The sequence below is a fragment of the Neophocaena asiaeorientalis genome, unplaced genomic scaffold (genome assembly GCF_003031525.2).
Source record: "Neophocaena asiaeorientalis asiaeorientalis breed wild unplaced genomic scaffold, Neophocaena_asiaeorientalis_V1.1 scaffold91, whole genome shotgun sequence".
NCBI lineage: Eukaryota > Metazoa > Chordata > Mammalia > Artiodactyla > Phocoenidae > Neophocaena > Neophocaena asiaeorientalis.
Genome location: NW_020173198.1, coordinates 6,691,482 through 6,717,457, shown reverse-complemented (window position 1 = coordinate 6,717,457; position 25,976 = coordinate 6,691,482).

Genomic DNA, 25,976 nt, shown 5'->3' with positions numbered 1-25,976 from the left:
TTGGAGTATAATTGCTTTACAACGGTGTGTTAGTTTCTGCTTTATAACAACATGAATCAGCTATAGGAGCCCCCCAATTTCATGACCAAGGAAAAACCAAAGCCCCACCTGGGTTTCTGTGAATTCCTGGTGAATCACTGCCTCTGGGATCCTCCTAATTGTATACTATTTCTGCACCTCATTGCCCCAGGTGTAAATCATCTCAAATAATAACCCATTCACACGAAAGTGCTAGTGGGTAAATGTGGTGGTCAGCTTCTAGGGTGGCCCCCAATGATCCCTGCCGCCTGGTGTTCATACCCTTGTGTAGCACCCTTCCCTGAGTGTGGGCTGGGTCCAGTGACTTGTTTTTAATAAGTAGAATGTAGCCAGATGTTGTCCCTGAGATAAAGTTACAAAAGACTGGGACTTCCTTCTTTCTGACACGCTGTCTCTTTGCTCACTCTGCTACATCCAGCCGCCATGTTGTAAGTGGCCCTAGGGAGAGGCCCCACGGCAAGGATCTGAGGGCAGCCTCTGCCAACAGCTCATGAGAAGCTGCATTCAGCCAACAACGTGTTCCCCAGTGTAGCCTTAAGATGAAACCTGGCTGACACCTTTATTGCAACATGTGAGAGACCCTGAAGTGGAGGGCCCCGTTAAGCCAGGCTCAAATTCCTGACCCACAGAAACTGTGAGATAATAAAGATGTGTTGTCTTAAGCTATTAAGTCTTGGGGTGATTTGTTATGCACTGATATGTAGCTAACACAGTAATCTAAACTTTACTGATGATTGCAATGGAGAGACCAAAGTCGGATTTGTATCGCACATCTCGCAACGAATGACTAACTAACCCATCCAGCAGGCATTTCTCTGCATCCTCAGACCCATCAGTGCTGCAGAATCCTCTGTTCTTTTTTTTTGCGGTACGCGGGCGTCTCACTGTCGTGGCCTCTCCCGTCGCGGAGCACAGGCTCCGGACGCGCAGGCTCAGTGGCCATGGCTCACGGGCCCAGCCGCTCTACGGCATGCGGCATCTTCCCGGACCGGGGCACGAACCTGTGTTCCCTGCACCGGCAGGCGGACACTCTCAACCACTGCGCCACCAGGGAAGCCCTGTCTTGCTCTCTCTTGACAGCACTCTTGAACTTGGCAGTGTCCAGCTTCGTTGACTATTATCTTCCTTAGGGTTTTCAATTCTTCCTCTGTCCACTTGGTAGAGACTTTTAGTTCTTACTAACGTCTACTCCCAAACTCGTTGACAAACTCCTCCAGATGTCCAGCAGAACAAGGCCTTCTCTGTCAACACAGCCCATCTTTCTTGGGGAGCAGTGCGGGTTACAGATCTAGAAAATATCTGTACATAAGCCTCTCAGCTCTTTCTTGCGTATATTGCTATTCAACAGCTCAAAGCTGTTGAAAAATGCATGCAAACAAAATTTTCATCTAACAGAGAAAATGCCCTAATGACAGTGTTCGAATCACGTTCTCATGTTGCATGTGAAGGAGAAGTACATGCCACTGGAGAAAAGCCTTGTAAATTCTATGCTTTTGAGGCTTCCCTGGTGGCACAGTGGTTAAGTATCTGCCTGCCAATGCAGGGGACACAGGTTCGAGCCCTGGTCTGGGAAGATCCCACATGCCACGGAGCAACTAAGCTCATGCGCCACAACTACTGAGCCTGCGCTCTAGAGCCACAACTACTGAGCCCGCATGCCGCGACTACTGAAGCCCGTGTGTCTAGAGCCTGTGCTCCACGCCAAGAGAAGCCACCGCAACGAGGAGCCCACGCACCGCAACGAAGACCCAACGTAGCCAAAAATAAATAAATTAAAAAAAAGAAAATATGGTATATACATACAACGGAATATTATTCAATTTAAAAAATAAAGGAAATCCTGGTGTTTGCAACAACATGGATGAACCTGGAGGGTATTATGCTAAGTGCAGTAAACCAGACACAGAAAGACAAATACTGTAGATTTCACATATGTGGAATCTGAAAAAGTTGAACTTAAAGAACCAGAGAGTAGAAATGTGTTTTCCAGGGGCTAAGGGTTGGGGAAAATGGGGAGATGTTAGTCAAAGGGTTCAAAGTTTCAGTTATGTACAATGAGTAAGTCCTGGGGATCTAATGGACAGCATGGTGGCGGCAGTTAATAATACTATATTGTATATTTGAAATTTGCTGAGAGTAGATCTTGAGTGTTTTCACTACAGAAAAGATGACTATATGAGGAGGTGGATATGTTAACTAGCTTGATTGTGGTAACCATTTCACGGTGTATACATCTATGAAAACATCACGTTGTACACCTTAAATACATACAATTTTTATTTGCCATTTATACCCTAATAAAGCTGGAAAAAAGTTTTACAAAAAAAGGAAAAAAAAAAGAAAGAGTGGCTGACTAGTCAACAGATTGGGGCTTCTATTTGAAACCCGGCTGATTTTCTGTATTGACAGCATCTTGATGTACTTGCATGTGTCTCCTGATCAGAGAGGCCTGTCATAAAACTCTAGAGCATAACAATCTATCTCTTTGAGATTCTCCAGCAGCCCCTGAGGTGAATTCCCCATGTGCCCTGTGTCCTATATTTTAAATCGAACCTATCACAAACATAGCCCCTAACTTTGCTGGCAATCTGTCCAGCTATTTTCATATGATCCTATAAGACAGGACAGTAAATTCCAGATACTGAGGTTCTTTGGTGTTCATCTGGGCACCAGACGTGTGTTCATCTGTAATGTGACATTTTCTTTATTTCTGAAATAACTGTATGGTGCGCTTTACTGTATGTGTCTGTACATGTCAAGGGCTGAGTATTCCAGGAAATATCTGTCCTTGAATTTCTAGGTAAAATAAGAATCAGAAAGAATGGGTCTTGAAATACATGGAACTGGAAGTTCAAAGTTGAAAATAAGGGTGAAGGCTGAGAGACAGTAGCAGGGAAGGGCTGGATCTGGGGACGGCTGTGGACAAAAGCCTGGTTCTGCCTACAGTGGAATGTGCATGACCTGGGGGTGGCAGACTACAGGTGTGTGGAGTCCAGGGCCACAGCTGGCACCTATGGTTCTTTAGGTGAGTTACAAAGAGGTGCCACTTCTGTACAGGTGAATCGAAAGAACTTCCTCCTCTCGGTCTAGTGGACCAATTACCAAAAGGCATCCCTTCCTTTGGCTGAAACTCTTTGGACCAAGCCAGATGACTTAACAAGTGATCCGAGGGAGGACTTGATTTCTGACCTCTTTCATCACCTTGGTCAGGTGCCTTTGTGAAGTGCACACACAGTCCAACTGTGCTTGAAGGCCTTGTGGGTACCTTCTATTCCTCCTCATTACAAAACTCAGCCACTCAGCTGAGAGAAGCATTTTAAAATTTAAATGAAGTTAAGGTAAATTTGTGTATAAGTTATAAGGAATGCCATCCTGGTGAACGAGGTTAGATGGGATTGGTAATATCTACCTGAATCAGAGTCTAGAAGATTTACTTGAGTTTTCCTTCCTTAGAGGAAGAATTAAATTGTTTATCTGATTGAACCAGGGCTTGTGTGACATTTCAGCAGAATTTGAATGTATATGTGCATATTCTAAGGCTGATTTGGAAATTAACACTTGAATACTGTATATGTAAGAGGGGCCTACTTGGTTTGAAATAGTCTCTTTCATTCTTTTCAGCTTATTGGTAACTATGAGTTGATTTATCCTTAAATAGTTCAAAGCCTTTTCCGTTTTAGCTCTGGGAATAATGTTTTTCTTCTTTTCAAAGATGTAATATTTCTGCTAACAATACAGAAAGATAGCAAAGATAAGAACCTTCAGGGCTGTTTGAAGACAAAATGGTTTTCTGAATTGGACATTCATTAGCGTGAAGGGATACAGCCCTAAATCTGTGTTGTATGATTTGGGGCTTGTTTGTTTAATGGATTTCTTTGCTTAAACTTCAGGTACATGCGTGATAATTTTAAAGAGCAGAGAGATGGACAAATGCTATTTAATTTATAAATCTTTTCAAAGGCATTTAAAATTTCTCTCGAGTTTATTTTTCATAATCTTGGTTTAAGTCAAGAGTGATTGTACCCCTCCCTCCACATCTCAAAAGATGGGTTTTTTTTTACTTATAAGTTCTCTGACCTCGGAGGAGGAGGCAAAGGTTTCCAGAAGGGTTAGAAATGAAGGTGGGGCGGGGAGACAGGCCCTAATTACCAAGGGAGTTGGAAACCATGTGGAAGAGCCACTGGTTTGGAATTGCTGGTTAGGCCCAGCGGCCATGGCTCACGGGCCCAGCCGCTCCGCGGCACGTGGGAACCGGGGCACGAACCCGTGTCCCCTGCATCGGCAGGCGGACTCCCAATCACTGCGCCACCAGGGAAGCCCCTAACAGTGGATTCTTTTATCTAACTCTTGGTTGTGTCATGGGAATTAAGATGATGGACGTGCCCAGTGTTAGCTACTGTTGTTATTCTCAGTCCAGCATGTGAATTGACCGGGCGTATTTGGGGACATTTGTACCAAGGGTTATGAGAGAACGAATTTGTGGTGGACATTTCAGCCCAGTGAACTTCTCAGGACTTAGGCTGAGGAAGGTGGGGACGGCCCTGGGGCTGGCTGGCTTGGCGGAGGGCTCTTGCGTTGGGGTCCTGAGAGCCCCAGGATAGGAGATAAACTTTGCCACAAGACCTGGGGACCACTGCTACCACTCAGGCTTCTGTGAGAATCGGCTTGAAACTCCGACTCTGTCAATGAGGTATTTTTGCTGCCTTGTGTCTGCCTGAGTTTTTATGTGACTTTCCATTCTGCTTTTGCAGCTTTGATGATCTGTGACGCATTTTGTTCCTCCTCAGAGCAAGCAGAAGTACGATGGCAGAGTGTTTCAAAACCAGATTTGCCATAATTAATTTTTTAAGTTGCATTTGCTTTTTAAAATTATAACCTCTTTTAAAATAACGTAAGATGTACAAGAGTTACAGATGTTCCGAATACTCGTCACCCAGCTCCCCCAACGATATTTATGTAATCCGATTACGCTGTCAAAAACAAGAAATTGATGTTGGCATAATACTATTCCAATTGATTTTAAGCTTTAGTTATTTATTAATTACTTAATTGATTTAATTGGGGTATTGTCCAGAAGCAGCTACCACAAACTCTGTTAACTCCTGGCCCAAAGAGTTGCAATTAAGCTCTTTGAGAACAGCCAACAACTTACATGTTAGAAATTTCCGTGATGACATCCCCTTGTTGTGAGGGAGCCGATATGATTTTCCTCATCAAGAGGGAGAAAGGACTCTTCCTTGAGAACTGTGTGTGGGTCATGAGCATATCCGGAATACCTTGTTGGAAGATATTTTATTCTTCATTTTCTTGAGTAAATAAATGCCCTAGCAACCATGATGGGACCAATCTAGCTGACCCACTTGCCATAAAAAAATAATGAAAGATGAGGGACTGTTAAATAGATCATAGAACCTAAAGGACCTGCTGATGGTAGAGGAGAACCCAGCTCTTTGCTCAGCATCCCAGAAGAAATTGCCTTGGACGTGGACGTTGACGGTGGGGGAACTTATGGACCGAGAAGGGGTAAACTCATTATTGCACAAATGGAATATAGAGAGGAGGTTTGGGTGGAGGTGAGTGGACGAGCAAAGAGAGGACAAAATCTAGCTCACTTGAAGAATAGTAATATTACAAAGGGCAAGGTTGACGATATGGGGCAAAAAGGGGATGATCATAAGAAGACCATTTTCGAGCATTGCCCATTGATGCTCTCCATGCATTATCCTCTTCAATCGGCATGACCACCTGAAGAGGTAAGTAGTGGTGTCCTCGTTTCATAGAGGAGGAAACTGAGGCTTGGATATGATGTTGGAGAGGGTCTGGAAGACTGGTTTCCCAAGGGGATGCGTCATATGCTTTGCTGTCATTCACGACACTCTGCCTCTCTCACTCCTCTGCTTCTGAACAGACGCTGTCTTTCCAAGTATTGTCTGTTGTCCCTTCAAAACCTACCTTTAATTCACCCACTTCTTTCTGTCTCCTCTGTCATCACTCCAGGCTACCATCATGTCTCAACTGTCCATGGCACCAGTCTCTCACCTGATCCCTCCACTTTCTATTTTGTCTCCTGCCTGGACTGTTCAACAAAAGCCAGAGAAACCTCAAACAAATACATATCTGCTAAAGTGATTCCCTTCATTTTAACCATCGAAGCCTCCCTTAACGTTACCGTAAAACCCCAAACTCTAATCGTGGCCTGTAAAGCCCAGCATGGTCTGGTCCCTGCCAACCATGTGTTTCCAAAAGTGTTCCCTTCTGCTTCAACACTTTTCCTTCCACTTTGGACCAATGAGATGACTTATCTTTCAAGTCTCTTGTGGACCAAATGTCTGTGTCCCCCCCAAATTCATATGAGACCTTACCCTCCAATGTGAGGATATAAGGAGATGGGGCCTTTGGGAGGTAACTAGAATTAGATGAGGTCAGAAGGGTGGAGTCATCATGAATGGCATTAGTGCCCCTATAAGTGTCACAAGGGAGCTTGCTCGCTCTCTCCCTGCTCTCTGCCGTGTGAGGACACAGTGAGAAGTCAGCCATCCATAACCCAGAAGAGGACCCTCATGAGAATTCAACCATGCTGGTACCCTGATCTTGGATTTCCAGCCTCCAGAACTCTGAGAAATAAATTTCTGTTGTTTATAAGCCAATGTCTGGTATTTTATCAACCCAAACAGACTAAGACATGGTCTCACTCTCACCTTAAAATATCACTTCTCTAACTTTCCAAATTAAAGCAGGCCTCCTATTCTCTTGCAAGAGTGATATATTTTTCTCAGAACACTTTTCACAATATGTAACTATTTGTTTTTTGTGATGATTTGTTTAACGTCTGTATCCCCCTATTAGATCATAAGCTCCATAGGATCAGGGCCTTGTTCTTATTGCCCAGCATTGATTTTATTTCCAGGGCCCCAGGCAGCGCCCGGCATGTAAAGAGGCACTCGGTAAATATTTGTTGAATAAATGATTGAATGAATGAACAAAGATATGTAGGATTGCTGACAATTCTAGCTTTTGGATTTCAGTATCATTTTTCATTTACTTTCTTTTTTTTAATTTTTTTTTGCGGTATGCGGGCCTCTCACTGTTGTGGCCTCTCCCGTTGCGGAGCACAGTCTCCGGACGCGCAGGCTCAGCGGCCATGGCTCACGGGCCCAGCCGCTCCGCAGCATGTGGGATCTTCCCGGACCGGGGCACGAACCCGTGTCCCCTGCATTGGCAGGCAGACTCTCAACCACTGCGCCACCAGGGAAGCCCTCATTTACTTTCTTAAACAGCAATATTTTAAAGTTATACTTTCAGCTAGAAGGTGTAAGAGTTTGAAGCAAAATCTCAAAATCAGTGGCTTGTAACATGGAAGGATGGATGTCCACACAACCCAAAGTTTGTTTCTGACCTGGATATGATATGACTTTGCTTCTGAGTTTGCTAGTGAACTTGACCACAAAGACGCTGAGTGCACTGCCAGCCACAATCAGCAATCAGCAATCGAGTAGTGGGCGTTGGTGTCAATCTTAGAAACATGAGATATTCTTAGATGTTTATTTTTATAATTGGTTATATTATGGAGTTGCTAAAATGGGCCCAAACCATATGTCTCCGTCGAGAAAAGTCTGAGGACTGATTGCATGAAACAAAACGCTAGCAGAGACATTGAAAAACCAGTTGTGTGACTTTGGAGGCAAAGCAAAGCACTCGTGTGTTTTGTAACTGAAAAGAAACGTCTTGGCTTGGAGCAGTACAATGAGGAGTACAATCAAACAAACAGATAAAAAAATTGTCTCTTCATTAAAGGTCAGTTTAGAATCGCTGTGAAAGGTACCTGTGATAATAGAAAACCTAGTGGAGCCTGGAGCTGTAGAAATGGTTGAAATTATTTTGGGTCAAAAAGAGGCAGCCAAGATGAAAAAAGTGCCCTTACTGAGTGACACCATCGAATGGGTTCAAAAGACACACTTGGGCAATTGGTGGAGAGACCCAGGGCCAGCCAGTGCTTTACATGGTGATTAAAGGGGAAATGTCAGTGGCCTGGGCGTTTCACCATCTTTAAAATAATGAAGTCCATGACGACATGCTAATTTGCTCAGGTTGAATGGGATAGCAGCTGGTGAACACTTTTCGTCAAGATATAATTTTTCTCCTTTTCTAGCAAGTATCGATACTTGCCATGTGGTTCAGAAATGTACTGTGTCTGTGTTCCTGGAGTCCTCTGACCCTGAGAGAAAGGACAGCACTGAACCTATGATGGCCCTGCACCTGGACAGAGGCCGCATTTTCTGAAATGGGGAGATCAGTGTCATGGTGTCTTGCTAATAATAATTTTGTGGGGAATTTTTAATTGGTTTTTCCTGATGGCAAGTAATTTATTCATTCACCAGAACAATTAAACAACCTCTTTAACGCTGTTCTTTTGAGAGGGGGTGTAATTACACGCACAGGGCAAAAAATTTAAGCGGTGTCAAGGATGTTCAGAGAAAATTAAGTCTCTCTTCTCAGCACCAGTGTTTTGCAGCTCCTTCCAGAGATTGCCCACACCTATCTGTGCACATAAATGCATTTCCCTTTTTATTAACCCAATAGTATCACACTCTGTTCTCTCTCTTTTTAAAAAAACATTGAGGTGAAACTCACATAGCAGAATTAACCATTTTAAAGTATACAATTCAGTGACAACATTGGTGGGCAACCAAGGCCTCTGTCTAGTTCCAAAACACTGTGTTCTCTTTCGCTCTTTATTATTTCTCACTTAACAATACATCCTGGAGACTGTTCCATACTAGGCAGTGCAAGTTTCTCTCTTTCTTCTTTATTATATGGGTGACTCTTGCGCCAGACCTGCCTTTGAGAAAGGACTGGCTGCCCAGCTGCAAGGAGTGGGGAGCTGACAGCCTTAAGCTGGGCCTTTTTCAGGGCCCCCCCTTAGTGTCGAGTTGGGGTCACACTCTTCTTGGGGCAGCCTCCTACCCAGGACTGAGCAAGGTGGTGGTGCAAGGGCCTGGCTGTTTCTCTAACAGGCAACCTTGGCTTCCCTCTGGGCTGGTGGGGACCTAAAGTGGGCTCTAATGGCACCCTTCCCTCGCCCACATGCTCAATCCTATTTCCTCTCCTTTTGCTTCATAACTGTTACTCCCCAATAAACCTTTTACACTCTGCCTGGCATCTGCTTCTCAGAGAACCCACCCCGAACCTACCGCCACATACCTACCCACTGCATCTCATGTATCCAGTCTTCTATTGATTGACACAGAGGCTGCTTCCAGTCATTTGCTATTACAGGTAGCGCTGAATGCAATCCTTGCACACGTGCCTTTGTACGCACGTCCAGGAATATCTGGAGAACGAATTCCCAGAGGCTGAATTTAAATTTTGCATTTAAACTTTCGATACCTATTGTCTAACCACCCTCTCCTCCCACCAGGCTGTGCCAGCTTACAGTCCCACCAGGCAGGGAGGAGAGAACTGTTTTCTCATACCCTTGTCAACAGAGTGTAGGATCATGTTTAAGAATGTTCCCAATTTTATAGGTGAAAAATATTATGTCACCGTTTTAATTTGCTTTACTTCTTCTTATGAGTGAGGTCGAACATATTTTAATGGCTTAAAAGTTATGGCAAACAAATGAAAACATTATTTCATATTAAAGCAAGCAGACTATGTAAACAATTTGCATTGGAATTTTACAGATAAAATATAACACTTTAAAGAAATGCCCAGCTTGTTGAGGGCTACTTTGTGTTAAATCCCTAAACATCTTTGGGTACAAATTTTCTTTCCTGCCCAGTTAAGGAAACTGTGATAGAAAAATTTGAGAAATCCTGCACGTTGGTATAAAAAGAGCTTTTCTTAAAGTTCAGGAGACCAGCTGTCCACCTGTGTAAGGAATCTCCCGGGTACAGACTCTGTTTGGGTTAAGACATTAAGTATGTTTCAATTTAAAATGTAGAATGAGTTAAATATTTTTTTGGTATGAGTCATCATGAGTTGGTGATTAGAATGTTCTAATTCCTACCACTGTTAAACTCTGTCAGCCTCAGCAAGATAAAGGGTTATACCAAAAATGATTATGTGTCCTACTTTCCTGAGTGAGTCTTAGGAGGACCCAGGGCAGTAAGCTCTCACTCTAATGTAAAAGCTGCAAGGGAAAAGAACCACTGGAAATTTGTCATCTGATGACAGGAACTAGGTGGGGGAATGTGGAGAAGGAACATTGTAAGATTCTGCGCTCTGGTCACTGACCAAGACGGGTGGAGTTGATGTTCTATATCCATCTCTTTCCTGACTCCCCCAGGAATAGGAGACTTGGTGAGGTGTATTGGTTAGACCACAGGCTGAGCTGCTGTAACAAAGAAGCCCTAAAATACAATGCCTCAAAAACATGATTAGAGCTTATTTGTTTTCCATGTTCAGGTCGAGGTTGGTCCACGGTTGAGTAGGCAGCTTGGTTCCATGAACTCATCCAGGGTCTCAAGTTCCTTCTGTCGTATTGCTCTGCACCCCCTGGGGGTTCACCTTTATCCTTGTGATTAAAGTTGACTCACCAGCACCGCATCCTAGTTCCAGCTCATAGGAAAGGTGAGAGGAAATTGAGGACCAGTAATTTCCTTTTAAGGAAAGTGATGAAGATGCTGGTACATCATTTACACTCACATTTCCTTGCTGAGAATTTAGTCATGTGGTCATACCCAGTTGCTGAGAAGTGAGATTCCAATAGGGTGGCCATGTACCCTGTTAAAACCCCATGGGGGAATATAAAAGGAAGAAGGAGGGATAGATGTTTGTGGGCAATTAGATTCCTCTGCTACATGGGTTCAGAGCCTGGCAGAATCATGGTCCAGGAAAGGCAATAATTCTATATCTGTCATCAGTCACATCCATTCCAAGCATCCTGAACTGGTACCAGGAATGGGTAAAATAGTAAAGGAAGAAGAGGAGGTACCAATTTCTTCCTTGATCCTTCAAATAGGCTTTTATTTCTTTCCTTAAGGATCTGGTGTTAAGGATGCCCAGTTGTCTAACTTGGAAGCCATCAGTCATTCATCAGATAATTCATGGAGCACCTGCTATGTGCCAGGCATTGCCTAGGTGCTGGGTACAGAGAGGTCCTCATGGAGTTTCCTGGAGACTGGAGGATGTAGACATTAAACAAAGAATCCCACAGGTAGATGTATAATTGCAAATTATGATGCATTCCTTGAAGGAAAAAGTAGAATATTCTGTGCAAGAGTATAAGATATGGATCTAATTTATATTAGAGATTGAGGGAGGTCTTGGCAGAAGGAGTATTTAAGCTAAGATCTGAAAATAGTTGTGTTAGAGTTGGCTGGTGGATGAAGGAGGGGAAAGAGTGATCAGGTAGAGGGATTAGAATAGTGAACGAGGGGGAGAGAAATGAAATATGTGGCCGGAGAGAGAGCAGAGAAAGTTCTCCTACAGCTTTGTCGGCCACGTGTAGCCGTGTGCTGCATATCAAACTACTCCACGATGTAGTGGTTTGAAATGGCAGTAATTTATGGTTCATGATTCAGCAGCTTGGAAATTTAGGCTGGACTCAGCTGGGTAGTTTTTGTGATCTAGGCTGAGGTCCCTTTTGCATCTGCGGTCAGCTGTGTATCAGTAGGTGCCTCTGCTTCTAGGGGTAGGTTGGCTGTTGCCTGGGACACCTGGGCTTTCCTCCATCCGGTCTCTCATCTTGCACTAGGCTAGCTCGGGCAGGCTTGTTCCCATGGTGGCAGGGTTCTAAGAGAAAGTGGAAGCATGCGAGACCTCTTGAGACCCATGTTCAGAACTGGCATTCCATCATTTCTGCCACATTCTATTGGCCGAAGCAAGTCACACAGCCACCCCAAACAAGGGCTGAGGAAATCGACTCTTGATGGGAGGAGCTGCAAAGCCACACTGTAAAGGGTGGGATACAGGGTGGGGTGCACAATTGAGGGCATATTTGCAACCAGGTAAGGAGTTTGTGTGACTGGAAGGCACGGGAGATTTCAAAGCGGGAGCAACAACAGGGCACATGGCCAAGGTGATTTGTGCTGCATTGTGGAAACTTTTGAGAGTTTATCTTGCCTCACCATATTGGTGGTGGGCTCTTTGGAGGCAAGGTCTGTGGTATCCTTTCCCAGGGCTAGACACAGCGCCCATCTGCTGGCTCAACCCCTGCGGCTGGAAACAGGAATAAAAAGCTTTGTGTTCTCAGCAGCTCCAGGCTTTCCGGCGAGGTGCTGCCAGGTTTTGTACAGACAGCTTAGCTTGTTTGGAGTTGCAAAGCTAATACCCTCACCACAAGCTGAGCTGCGAAGAATCCCAGACTTGTCTAAATTATAATTTGTTTGTTGGGCCTTGAAGGGGTCTGGAAAGCGTGTTCCAACTACTCTCTCTCTCTCTCACAACACACGAGCATATTTGCCCAAACAGGCATTTATCTTCTGAGCATTTGTTATGGAAGTATTTTATTTTGCCAAGTGTGGCGCGCTGGTTGTGAAGCTATTGTCTCTCGATTAACCCTTCCTTCTAGACTCCACTCAGCGATTCTGGGGCTGGGGATCTGGGAACAGCATTTCTCCTTTGCCAGCTGGAGGCTCTGTGAATAGGGAAACTGGAAGGAAGGAGGAAGGAGGAGGGAGAAGGGATGTCTCTCTTCTTATTTGTTTTCTTTTCCCGCCAGTATCACTCCAGTAATGATTCTATACCTTGGCAGTGGCAGCTGATGACACTAGCAGGTGTTCCAATTTTCAGTTTCGTCGCCCACGCTCCCAGAACCAGCCTCGGGAGGCCCTTCACAGACACCAGCACTGTCTGGGCATCAACTCCTTCTCAGAGGTCTGAGTCTCAGCTCCCAGGGTCTCTGCTCCCAAGCTTCTAGGTTCTCCTTCTTCTTTTTACAATTTAATTAATTAATTAATTTGGCTGCGCCAGGTCTTAGTTGCGGCATGCAGGATCTTTTAGTTGTAGCAGGTGGGATCTTTTAGTTGCGGCATGAGAACTCTTAGTTGTGGCACGTGGGATCTAGTTCCTTGCCTAGGGATGGAACCCAGGCCCCCTGCATTGGGAGTGCAGAGTCTTAGCCACTGGACCACCAGGGAAGTCCCTCAAGCTTCTAGGTACTAATAACCCCATACACTTCCCTCTGTTCCTTCAGGATGGTAGCTGCTTCATGCAGTTACTATTTCTGTGTTAACTCAAGTGTTCCCTTTTTGCATTTTTAGTTCTCTGCTTAAAAAATTCTGATAAAATAAACTTGTTCAGTTTTTCTTGTCCTGCCTGAATCTTGACTGTTACATATGGTATGTAAGATTATCTTAAATGGTACTAAGTTGAACATTTAAAAAATATTTGAATGGGTATTTAGTATACTGTATATTAGGAAAAGAAATATATAATACACCAGACTCATTAGCTCTTAGATATTATTGCTTAAGATTAAAAATGTAAGTTACAAATGACTTAAGAAACGAGGCTAAGAAAATAATAAATGATGCATAGTCAAAATAGTGAAGGTGGTTTAATGGAAGTTTGAAAGCACTGAGTTAAGGCATGTGCTCCTTGCCCATTGCCCTAATAAAATAACCCTTTAAGCAGGAAAATTACCTTGGTGCCAAAGAAGAATCAAGATAGAGGGAAGATTAGAAAAGCCGTAAAGTCAGATTTCCTGCATCTCTTAACAGTCCCGTGTGTGCTGGGTTCCAATGGTAGCAGCCAAACCTGACCTTTCCCTTGGAGTACAGCCAATAGGTGACTTTTTGTTGGATCTAGAGGATGAGGTTTACATATTCAGATCAACCAATGACTGAGAAGTTTGGCTGCCAGTTTGAAAGGCCGTCCCTTGGTTATGTGGAAGCAGACCTGCACTAAACAAACCAGTGGAATCATTTAAGCTGGGGCCTCAGATTCCTGTGTTCTAGCATCATGAAGTTGCTGGACTCAGAGTCCCTCTTCTGTTGGCATTCCGGAGGTCAAATTTCAGATGTGGGAACACCGTGTAGCAAGGTCAGCAGAAGGAGGGCCACTCCGATGTCCTACCTGTAGCTAACAAGGGAATGACATCCTGTTCTGAGAAATTGTTGCCATCTCCTCTTCCTTCAGTGACAAGGAGTTGAGGTAGTTATTTTTGTTCCAAGCAACCCAGATGGGGAGAAACTCAACCCACACAGTCTGGAGAGGGGGAATAAACCTTTAAATGAGAGACTTCTCAATGAATTACAGAGGTGGCTAGGCCTAATGAGGTCACTGCAGTGGAAGCTGTGTATCTGAAATATGACTTTTGGATTATGTGAAAGTGAGTAGAAGAGAAGCGCAGTGGAGGCTTGACGTCAGACAGGTGCCTCTGCAAACACTTCAGCAAAGGCAGACTTGGGCACATGTCCCTTCATGACTGACACTCAGTGTCATGGACTTTAATTTTATTTCACTTCTGAGAGAATAGTTGTCATAGGTGAACTACAGACAGGAAAGGAAAGGGATATGAAGAACTATTTCACTTATACCTGAATGTGACAGCAAAAACTTTTCAATTTAGACATTCAGTACTTTCCAGAGACTTCTTAATCTTTAGAGAGATTCTGATGTGCTAAAATTTTCTGGTTGAATGTTTTCCTTTAGGAAACAATCCTTTAGGAGTAGAGGTTCAGAGTTAGAGGTAAAAGCAATTCAGAACCACAGTCTTTCTAAGATAGCTAACAGTTCCACTTGGAATAATCAATATGATATAGAAAAAAATGGTTCCTTGGTTTCTGCACTGCTTTTAATCTTTCTGGAATTATTTCTACACATTTTAAGACACAATGTCTTCAAAAAGATCAGGCTTGCTATTTATTGATAGGTTTTCCTGAATGTCTCACTACCAAAACTTTTTAAAAAAGCATTGTTCTCTTAATCACTAAAGTTTGCCAAGTGCAGCGACAAAGCACATGAGGGCAGCTTTCTCATTCCTGAATTCTGAAATATTTTTGACTTGTTCCTTTTCTCTGCCTTATGTCTAATCGGTTCTCAAATCCCACATACTGGGGGCATCCATTCATTCAACAAATGTTTATTGAGCACCCAATATGTGCAGCCTTTTCCCTCGATCTGGAGATGTTTATCCTTTAAGTTTTCATTCAGTGTTTTTTATTGGGGGTTCTCAGGATCCTGCGACATGAAGGGTCTGCCATTGGCACGGGAGGTCTCTAACATCTTCGGCGTCAAGGATAACACTTAGGTGAATACGCTGCCTCTCTTGTATCCAAGCGTAAATATGATAACTATCAGGTTTACATATATCCATCAATTTAAATGGGGAAATAAAAGTAACACTAATTTCCATTTACTAAACACATAATGTGCCAAGTACTATTGTGATCACTCTGTAGAGAGGACAGGGACTCCCCCCCCACCCCCAATTTAGTTCAGATATCAAGATTGATGAAAAAGGCGTATTGCGCACACAGAATGAGGCTTTCTAGGGAGAGCAGGGCAGACCCCCAAGCAGGTTCAAAAATGGCTTGAGAGCGAGGAAAGGAGACTGACAGTGTTTATGGTGGTTCAGGGCTGGGACTGGAGCGAGGGGTCTTGTGTGAGGGCTGAGGCTGTGAACTATGGGCTGGCTCCAAAGGAGAGAGCATCTAGGCTTCCTCATCAGCCTGCTTATCTGGGGCAGAAGGGGAAGAAGGACGGGTGGGTTGGGAAGACGTCAGCAATCCAACGTCAAGAATGGAGGCAGATGCTTTATTACAGTCCATCCTTGATGAAATGTGTTATATTTCATGTAATTGAATTTGAACTTGTTTGATTCAGCGATTGTGGTTGCTATGAGCCTGTATCTTGAGATCAGTCAGGGAGATGAAACTTACATTGAGTGACTCATTAAAGAGCCCGGCATTGTGTATGTTGAGAAGTGAAATGAGAGTTTTGGTCAAATTCTGAAGGAAATAAGTTTCTTGATGAGGCCTTGTACTCTGGCTTTAGTAGGTACACAGACATATGGGACTTATATTTTGGGGATCTGTGAGGCAAGAGATTCATGGAGTTTTTTCACCCCAAAGGGGGCAAATATGGATAAGGAATCATTGTTTCTGCCATCGGTAAGACCAGATGGCCAGACCACTGGCAGTGGTCCACAAGCCTGTAGAAGTGTGCGGATGGGGCTTCCAGCGCTGAAGTTCAACCAGTTGTACTGACCCTTGGGTCCCATCCCTTTTCAGGGATATCTTGGTTAGGGATGGAGACCAGCAGCTTTCTAGCATGTTCTATCACACATGAGATTATGACCTTGCCTGCAAAGATTGTACACAATGACAGGGCTTTGTGATACCCCATGTGTAGACAGGTAAAGCTGTATTGCGTTCCTTTGATGGTGCTGACACACTGTGACTGAGAGGCTGTTAAAACAGGCACTGAATAGAAGAGATTTAGCCACATCTATGACTGCGAAGTATTTACCAGCTGCTGATTGGACAAAGTCAGTAATTGAAATAATACTGGGTGTAGGGGCCTCAATGGGTGGGATCATGGCATTAAGATTGCAGTATCCATGGTGAAGTGCCACTCATTCCTTCCTGGGTTAAGAAAAAGCCAAATTGGGCTATTAAATGCAGCAGTAGTGGGGATAATCACCCCCTTCTCTAAATAGGTCTTGTATAATGGGTTTCGATCTCCAATGCCCTGTTTTGATATATACTGGGTCTTATTAAATATTTTAACCAGGTGCAGAGAGGTCCATGGGGTCCCAGTTTTGTTGAGCTGATTGTGTGCTTAAGACTTAGTTTAACTTTATCACACATTGAGTCAGAGCGTCCATGTCCACTATGGGATATTTTAGGGCAATGGCACTTTGCTTATTAGGAAATTAGGCAAGGCAGTATTTCTGATGGGTTAAGGAGAGGCACACCATTTTGTCTTCTATTTTATGTTCAGTAACTACCCTAAGATTATGGGGGTACCCTGTTTAAATTAAGTGGGATTCCCAGGTATGACTATAATTTGAGTCTCAGTGTGGATTAAGGCCATGAAGGTTTGCCGACCGGCGCATCTCAGTAGGTGTTATAGTTAATTCAGAACCTGTGCTGTAGGGCTAGAAAAGCCAATCTGCCCACATTTATCTATTCATTGTACAAATTCTTGTAGTGAATTTTGGAATTCCAGTTGAGCCAAACTGTGGATCTCTGTTTCAGTTTCTTTGTTCCCTTCTCTCCAGGTGGCGCTGTTATTATTATTTGGTGGTGGTTACTAGATCTACTTTGGGAGGGGGTCCTCTCTATCTAGCTCATATTTAGAAATTTCTTCCTCCAGAGAATCTCAAATTAGTATCATCAGGTTTAGGGGTCTCCCCCATGGAAATGGTTGCTTTATTGGGTTTTACGGTCCATGGCTTAAGCCGTGTTTGAATTAACCCTTTGGCTGTGGCATGGGGAGCCATGAGTGTTTTTTCCTATAACCATGAGGATAAAAATTTTTGTTATGATGAAGGCATAGACAGCAGCAAAGGCATTTTGAGGGTCCTAGTGGGCTGTTTACTTTTAGGAGTGTATGACTGTAACTCCAGATGAGTGATCACCCTGCAAGCATACACACTGCATAGGGTATCAATCTTTCCCCTGAGCCCTCCCTTAAATGGGAACTAAAGCCTGGTGGAGACATATACAACGGTCACAGGGTAAGAGCCATTCCTTGCAGCCTAGTGGCAGTCATGTTTTATGCTGGGATTGAGACACATAATTCAATCTGAGACATGCAGATGGGTCCAGGCCAAGATCCATGACCCAGGGCTGCTTTAGGAAGGGCCCCAATCCCATACTCCTGTTCCTAAATGCCAATGAAATTTCTGATTTAGGTTGGTTAAATATAACAGAGGCTTGAAAGAACTCAGCAAAGGGGCCCAAAGCAGCTCAGCTCCAAGTACGAGCTAGCCGATAGGCAGCTGTGCAACTCGGGAGCATGCCAGCCAGGAACAGTTCATAAAGCGTGCGTTCCAGCAGGCAGCCGAGCCAGTGAGCAAGCCAGAGCAGGTGAAGATAGACCCTGCTTCGGTGGTGTCTGCAGTGGTGGCCATTGCCTAGACATCCTGTGTCACCCTGAAGAAGTGGGATGAGCTCCGTCACCCCAAATTTGGTTCATATGCCACACACACCCCAAGAGGTCTGACAGGTTTATTACTCACATGATGAGGCTTTCTGGGGAGAGGGGCAGCCTGCCCAAAGAGATCCTTGACAGCAAGGAAAGGAGACTGCTTTGGCCTTTATGATAGTTTGAGGGTAGGGCTGGGGTAAGTGTTCCTGTCCATATGTCAGGGTTGGTGTGGTTTCAACTTCTTACCATCACCAAAAGAAAGAACACCCAGGCTTTCGTATCAGCTTGCTCAGCTGTGGGGCCAAAGGGAGAGGGGCAGGAGTGGGGCTTGAAAGCTGTTTGCGGTCAAAAATAGAATATAGAGTCAGACTCTTTATTACAGATATATTGTCTCCTTTAATTCCCATTTTGCAGATGATGTAACAGCCTTAGAAGGACTAAATAGGCCATATAACTATTAAAGAGATTAAATAAATAGTGGAAATGGGAGTCAAACCCAAGCCCATCTGACCTCCAAAGCTGTCCACTTGGCCATGAGGCAACACTGCCTCTCAGGAGGAAAGGGAAGAGCCCAGCTCTAACAACCTGGACTCCTCAGTATCCCAAAGGGAATCGCAGTTATGAGTGAGGAAACCTATAAACAGGGAGTTGGACAATACTAGAGTATAAAATGGTGGGGAATATGGGCCAATTTGGGCTTGAAATATATGTCGACTGTAGATGTCCGTCCCTCAGTCTGGTTGCCCAGAACAGCTCACCGCAATTCCATTTGATTATCCCCACTTGAAGTGCATGTCCCCATAGACTGTACAAGCATAAGTGGATTAGTCAATGTTAACTGCAGAGCTTCTTAACCTGGTGTAGGGAAGGGGGACAGATATGGGGCCAGTGGATGAGTGTCAAGTGTTCTATGAATGAGACACACACACATACACACACACACATGCATATGCACACAATGCTTTTCTCCCAGCTTTCTTTCTGTTACTTTGAAGTAATAGAAGACATCTCTGAAAAAAAAATTGCTGTCGAATTTAGTTGCTGTTTCATTCCAAACAATTGTGCCGTGGAATGGGATGCTTGCTTTGTAAGACAATATACAAAGTTTATGTTTGTTACATGTCAATGCCTGGATTAATTTCTCATTGATAGAAATTAAAGAAGGTACACTTTGTTATAATGCTTAAGGAAATCTTCAGCTTAGCTAGTTTGGGAAGTTTTGAGAAATAAAAGCACAGAGAAATTTATGTATACCTCGGTTTCACTTTCATTACTGAACATAATGGGTCACCAAAGCCACAATGTGTCTTCGAATGTGAATTTCTTGTCAAGGGGCCCATAGAACACACAACACTGAAGGAGCACCTTCCAGCCCAGCATCCCCCCATAGCATCCTGCAGTACAGGTGTGTTTCCTGAGGAGATGGTTTGGAAAGGATGGAACTTGTATGTGCCTTTGCCTCTGCCCTGAAGCTGTATCTTGGAACACCCCACAACTTTATCTCTCACATTGCCAAACAACAGAGCATCTGTGCAACAAGGGATGTCTTAGAGAAGACCTGTGCCCTAGTAATGACCAGGCTGCATTATGACTTGGGGCAGAGATGCCAATCAAATGCCTCTATCAAATAACCTCACCTACTTTAAGAGATGAACCCTACTTCCTGATGTCTTGCAGCAGGAATTACAATTATTCCTCTTCCCTTCAGCCTGCAATTGATCGAAACTGCCTGTACTTTTCAGTGTGGATCTATGATTCTTCTTTCATTATGTGTATATTAGTGTAATCAGAAGAAAGGTTTTCTTTTAATGGGTCACTTTGGAAATGTTAATGGCTGAAAACCCTTTTTTACTGCCACTACTTTAACTGGAAAAAACATCTGGGCATGGAAGGGAGCATCTGGCATGCTTGACAACCCATGACTTCCTTGCTTGGGTGGAGATGCTGCATGCTTCATTGCTGTCTACGTTGACATCAAAGACTCCAACAAAATCTTTAAAGGAGTCTTGTCCAGTGGCATAAAAGCTGGTCTTTGAAGGAGTTTTTGTCACAATATCGATGCATAATATTACATTTTTATTTAAACACAAATGTGTGGCCTTTCCAGAAAACAAATCCCCAAGCTCTTGATTGAACACTGGACAGAATTTTCACTTTTAAAAGGGAAGGAAAAACCCCCTTGCAAAATAATTTGGCAGCAAAGTCTTTCACCACTGGGCTTGCTTGGAGGAACTTACTAGCCATCTGAATGAAGCAGATGTTTCCATTCAAGGTCCTACCATGATGGATGTTGCAGAAAAACCCTGAGCTCTTTGGTCAGTTACCTTGCAGGTGGATAACACTCCAAACTTAACAAAGTTGAAAGAAAGAGCTTCTGCAGACTGGAGTTGAGAATGTTAGCGCCTTATCCATTTCTCGGTGTGTTAAAACCTGAAGATGTGGAGGAACTAAATACACTCTGGTACCAATTCCAATGTGGAGGGGGTGTTCCCCGCATCAAAACGCAATTCTCCAGACACCAGCTGGGTGCCCTACAATTATATATATATATTTTTTTATTTTTGGCGACATTGGGTCTTAGTTGAGGCACGCGGGATCTTCGTTGAAGCGTGCGGGCTTCTCTTTGGTCGTGGAGTGTGGGTTTTCTCTCTCTACTTGTGGCGCGGGGGTTCCAGGGCACGTGGGCTCTGTAGTTTGCGGCACGCGGGCTCTAATTGAGGTGGGCGAGCTCAGTAGTTGTGGCGCGTGGGCTTAGTTGCCCCGCGGCATGTGGAATCTTAGTTCCCTGACCAGGGATTGAACCCGAGTCCCTTGCATTGTAAGACAGATTCTTTACCACTGGACCACCAGGGAAGTCCCTAATCTTTTCTTTTCTTATGGATTTTTTGGTTTCAGGATTTTTGATCATTCAGGTGCCACTTAAATGAAAAATTGGAATTGATTTGGTATAGATACCAAAGACCACTCCACAATTCCAACTTTTTATTCAAGCCAAGAAATCGTAGCAATCTCATACATGTGATTTGGAGAAGAATTGAAAATTTCTGTTTTATGTGCAATTTTAGATCTATTCCCTGTACCACTCAAATAGACCTTGAGTCTTAAAATAAGTTATAAAAAAAAAGAAACCAAGACTTTTTTAAAAAAAGATTGCTTTTAACTTCTCTTCACGTGCAGGAATACATTTCCAATGTAGAAAAAATTTTAATGCAAAAGTTTTGGTGTATGTATTTCTGTGCATTTTTCTGGGAAGGAAGGGTTATAGCTTTCTTCAGCTTTTCCAAGAAGTCTGTGATGCTCAGAAAAGAAAGCATTGTAGCATACGGCCAGGTTGGGTGCTCTGGCCTCTGTTCCACCTGGTTTCAATCCCTCCCAATCATTGGTCAGGCTGTTGAGTTCTCAGCACGCCTTTGCGGCCCAGCCAAGCTACCCTTTAAAAACAAACCAGGAAAGTTAATCAGTCGGGTCGGGGCCTTAAATCAATCCCTGAAGTTATGCATGAATTTCCCGAAGGTAAACAGATTTCTACTTAAATGTTATCGCTCTCATTAACATCGACTGTTTTCATTATAAAAGTGCTGAGATGTTTTCTAATCTAGTTCATAAGTTATGCTCATTACTTTGAGGTGTTGAAAAGAAAAGAATTTTTTTGGTTCCCAGTGTCCTTTTTCCTTTATGCCTTTAATTTATTCTGTTCATTCGTGAGGAGATTTCCCTACATTTCTCAGTGGTCCCTCTGCCTGTGTCCCCTCTGAGTCTCTGCTCTTATAAATGCCAGTTCTCCTTCTGCCCAAAGTGTGTCTGCTTTGACTCATTTACTGGCGTATTCTTCTTCCTTCCACAGGATTACATGGGTATCCTTCAAGATTCAGTACTAACCCTTCTGCTTTAATCTCTCTACTTTTTTTTTTTTTTGCGGTACACGGGCCTCTCACTGTTGTGGCCTCTCCCGTTGCGGAGCACAGGCTCCGGACGCGCAGGCTCAGCGGCCATGGCTCACGGGCCCAGCTGCTCCGCGGCACGTGGGATCTTCCCGGACCTGGGCACGAACCCGTGTCCCCTGCAGTGGCAGGCGGACTCTCAACCACTGCACCACCAGGGAAGCCCTCTACGTTTTTTACTGTAGAGAATTCGGCTACCAAGTTTCCACTATCCTTCACCTCCCCTGGACCTAGTCTTCTGCTCTCTCCACTACGACCCGGCTTCCTGAGGCGTGGTAGGTATTTTTAGGTGGTATGTGGTTTGTTTTAATAGTTACATATTTATTTGATTGTTGGCATCCATCTACGGCAAGGAATATTGGTTTCCAGTTACATCAGTTATATGACGTTTCCTGTTTTAAAATGCATTTAGATTAAAAATGAGTTGATTGAAAGCAGAGGTCAACACACTTTTTCTGTAAAGGGCCAAATAGTAAATATTTTCAGTTTTGCAGGCAAATATCTCCATTGCAACTATTCACTTCTCCTGTTGTAGCTTGAAAGCAGCCACTGACAGACATTATGTACACGAATGGGTGTGGCCTGTAGGCTTTGTTTGCTGACCCCTGATTGGAAGAAAATTTTTATGAGAACAAGAATTCAGGGAGTAAGTAGATACAGTAGAAATCATAAAGCTGGAATGTAAATGCCTTAAGACTGAGACACTTTGGTTTAAAGCTGTCACTTTGTTCAATATGTGTGCTTTTTCACAACTACTCTGTCCATTTAGAATGCTGGGGGCACACATCCCCTCTCTTTAAAGAGCTTAGTCTACACAGAGAGACAGACAAAAGGACAGATAGCTACAGTAGGCTGTGAGAGTGGTCTCAGAAGTGCCACTAGGGTGTGTGTGTGTGTGTGTGTGTGTGTGTGTGTGTGTGTGTGTGTGTGATTTAGGAGGAAGAAGAGGGGCTGTGTTGGTCCAAAAAAGCTGCCCTTTCTCATCTTCCCCAGACTATTCCCTTATACGTTATTCAATAATTTATGCCAGCCTGTGCCCATTTTACAGAGGAGGAAACAGGTTCAGAGAGGTTATAGAATTGCTGAAGGTCAGAGCTGGTAAGGGGAGGGAGTGGGATTTGAACCGGACAGTCTGACTCCAAGACCCTTGTGCTTAACCACAGTGCTACCCAGGCCCCAATTACCTAGATGAAAGAATTGGTTCCTCCCCTTGGGATGATTCTGTGTGACAGAGACCAGCCCCGTCTTTGGAAAGTTGTCAACTTACACAAATGCCCTTGATGCCCTCCTGCTCACAACCCCCCTGCAAAGGGGACTCAGGCAGCATTAACGGGAGAACTGGGTCTCTTCACCTGCCCCAGAGGTGGACATAGGACTTACCAACCGGAAGCTCCAGGTTCTGTGAAGATGGGCGGTACCCAGTCTGTCCGTCTGTCAGCTGTTACTCAAATATGGTGAGGGACGCTTGCCTGCTTATGGGAAAAAGCAACCACAGCGATAATAATAGTAATAATAATAATTAGTAATGAGAAGGATGCTACATTTCTGTATGACTTGCTAGACATTAGACACTCTCGTGAGTACCTTGCATGGCTTGTGTATTTAATTAATCCCCATAACGATGCTTTGAGGGTGCGTGTTAGTTTCCTGGGGCTGCCATAACAAATTGCTACAAACCAGGGGGCTTAAAACAGCAGAAATTTACTCCCTCATAGCTCTGGAGGCCAGAAGTCTGAAATCAAGATGTCAGCTGGGCCATGTTCCCTCCGAAGGCTCTTGGGGGAGAATCCTTCCTTGCCTCTTTCATCTTCTGGTAGTTGCCTTGGCTAGTAGCTGCATCACTCCAATTTCTGCCTGTGTCCTCACACGGCACTCCTCCCTGCGAGTCTGTCTCCATGGCTCCAAATCTCTCTCTCTCTCTCTCTCTCTCCTCATAAGGACAGTAGTCATTGCGTTTAAGGGCCACCCTAATCCGGGAGGGCCTCATCTTAATCACATCTGCAAAGACCTTATTTCCAAGAAAAGGTCACATTCACAGGGCCTGGGGGGTTAGGACTTCAACTGTGGGGGATACAATTCAACCCACAACAGGTAGGTACTATTATTATTTCCATTTCACAATATGGGAGTCCAAGGTACTGAGAGGTTAAGAATCTATCTGAGGTCACACAGCTTTATTAGCGGAGCCAGGATTTGAACTCAGATATTCTGGGAGGCTGTGCCCTGAACCGCTGTGTCAACAACTGCTTTGCCTGCAGAGCTGCCCGACCTGGCACTTCAGACACTCGGCTCACCTGCAGCATCTGATGACAACAAACACGCACTGAATTAGCTGAACATGTGGAAAGCCCCATGGCTGTGTTGGGTGGCTCCCAGGAGCCCAAGGACAGGTGAGGGGCTTGGCAGTTGGTGGGGATTCTTGTTTATCTCAACAGGGAATCAGGCTCTCAGTGTGGCTGGGTGGGCACATGACCTCCTGCTGCCACCTGGGTAATTGGTTTTCTGTGTTCATGTCAATAATGAACGATATTAAAGGAGGCTGGAGATGCAGTGGAGATACAAGCATTGTGGAAGGAACAAAGAGATTTTAATGTGTTGAGTCTCGGTTGTGGGAAGATGAGGGGCACGATAATGAGCATGAAAACAGAAGCGATTATGCAGCGGTCCTCACACCATCCATCATGGCTCTCGTCCGGGGCTGCTGGCAGAGCTGGAGACTTCCGAGATCTGGGCATGATCTCTGCTCTTTATTTACATCTCAAATCAGGTTGCACTGACAAGGAGCGAAAGGAATTCCAGGGAAGAAATGTAACTACATGATATATTTCCTACAGAAAGTGCAAACACAATACAGACTATCTGGTTAAATATATCATCCCAGAAACGATCCAACTGCCGAAAGCTTAAGTCTGCACTTTGTATTCTTGCTGAGAGATCATTAAAGCGGTCCCCCCTTAGCCACAGGGGATATGTTCCGAGAACCCCCGTGGATGCCTGCAACTGTGGATAGTACCCAACCCTATATACTGTTTTTTCCTATACATACATACATAGGTATTATGATAAATTTTAATTTATAAAGTAGGCACAGTAAGAGATTAACAAAAATAATAATAAAACACAATTATAACAATATACCATAATAAAAGTTATGTGAATGTGGTCTCTCTCAAAATAGCTTACTGTACAAGTTTAATGCCTTTTTAAACTAAGCACGTATCATTATTTGTGGCTGTACCTTTTGCAGTTTGTTGAGGTGCAATCGCAAAACCAGCGCGGATTTCTTTTTCTTTCTCACAGTTTCACGGATAGAAGATTTGTTCTTACCATAAGCAAACTTAATATATGTTTTTTTTCCCTTGTTAAGTCAAGAACTTTCACCTTTTCACTTAAAGGGAGCACTTTACGGGTTCCCTTTGGCATATCCGAATTGCCAGCATCACTACTCTGTGCTTTGGGGCTACTATTAAGTAAAATAAGGGTTACGGGAACACAAGCACTGAGATACCAAGACATGCAATCTGATAACCAAGAGCGCTTCCAGGTGATTAACGGGCAGGATATGCTGGGCAAAGGGACGTTTCTTGGGATGGAGCCGGAAGGCATGAGATTTCATCATGCTACTCAGAACAGCCCACAATTTAAAATGTATGAATTGTTTATTTCTGGAATTTTCCTTTAATATTTTTGGACTGTGGTTGATCGCTGGTAACTGAAACTGCAGACAGTGAAACTTCAGACAAGTGGGGAAGACTGTATATACCCTCTGAGGCCACTGGCCTCCCCTGTTCTCTTCCTGACTGCACTGCATCTCCTCCCCTTCGCCCACCCTGTTCCCTGGGTCTGTCTTCCACACCATTTCCTTCTCTCCACACCTGCCTGGACAACCTCATCGTCTTCGTGGCTGTGACTTGTGGCTGGCTGTGTGCTGATAATTCCAAACTGTACCTTCCC